Source organism: Phascolarctos cinereus, unplaced genomic scaffold (assembly GCF_003287225.1).
Source record: "Phascolarctos cinereus isolate Bilbo 61053 unplaced genomic scaffold, phaCin_HiC Scaffold_3;HRSCAF=262, whole genome shotgun sequence".
Classification (NCBI taxonomy): Eukaryota; Metazoa; Chordata; class Mammalia; order Diprotodontia; family Phascolarctidae; genus Phascolarctos; species Phascolarctos cinereus.
The window spans coordinates 42,321,541-42,322,722 of NW_027555736.1; the positions used below are offsets into that span (position 1 = coordinate 42,321,541).

General features: G+C 42.7%; 1 pseudogene; it reads left to right on the forward strand.

Moving 5' to 3' along the window:
- The first annotated feature begins 244 nt into the window (after nucleotides 1–244).
- Nucleotides 245–1,182, forward strand: LOC110213961 (olfactory receptor 13A1-like; annotated as a pseudogene).

Sequence of the window (1,182 nt, forward strand, 5' to 3'; positions counted from 1 at the left end):
AGTATTGGAAAGAAAGTCAGCAAGGAAGGCTGGACTTTAAATATTTTTAAAAATATTGATGAGACACTCTTTTTCTTGCTCAGTGAAAGAAAATATCTTTTTTTTAACAGTGATTTTTTAATTCTTCAAGAAAATGACAGAACAAAGTGATACTGACATCCATTCCATCTCTAGTTGAGCTATGAAAGAAGAAAATCCCTGTGAACTATAGGACTTGAGTGACTAATGTAACAGTGACAGAGTCATGAATAATCAGACTTTTGTGACAGAATTTATCCTCAAGGGACTCACAGACATCCCTCAGTTACAGTTTCTATTTTTTATCCTTTTCCTCTTCCTCTACATAGTGGCTCTTATTGGAAATTCTCTCATTGGGGCTGCTGTCAGCCTGAATTCCGAGCTTCACACCCCAATGTATTTCTTCCTTGCCAACTTGGCTTTCTTGGATGTCATCTGCACATGTACTGCTGTGCCCAAGCTCCTACAGATTCTGGGTGGAGAAGACAATGCCATTTCTTTTAGGGGGTGTATGACTCAATTGTATTTCCTGACCTGGTCGGTGGCTGCTGAGCTTTGCTTTTGCTCTTCACGGCCACGGCCATGGCTTATGATCGGTATGTAGCGATCTGCCAGCCTCTGCATTACAGCAAGATGATGAGTAGGGAAGTTTGTGTCTCCTTGGCTGTGGCTGTGTGGGGCATCAGTGCATTTGGTGCTACAACAAATACCAGCCTATTGTTGAGACTGTCATTCTGTGGTCCCAATATCATCGATCATTTTCTCTGTGAGATCCCTGCTCTACTGCCACTCTCTTGTTCATCCACATACGTGAATGACATCATGACAGTTGTCGCTGACATATTCTTTGCTGTTCTGAATTTCCTGCTCACCATGCTGTCCTATGGCTTCATCATCTTCAGCATCATGGCAATCCAGACCACAGAAGGCAAAAAGAGAGCTTTTTCCACCTGCTCCTCTCACCTCATTGTAGTGACCATGTACTATTCCACTGTGATCTATGTCTACCTCAGCCCAGGCTCCAGTTACTCCCCAGACAAAGGCAAGATCATGGCTGTGCTTTACTCTACAGTGAGTCCCACCTTGAATCCTGTTATCTATACTCTGAGGAATAAAGATGTCAAAAGGGCCCTTAGAAAACTCTTTATATTTCTCAAGGGGTAA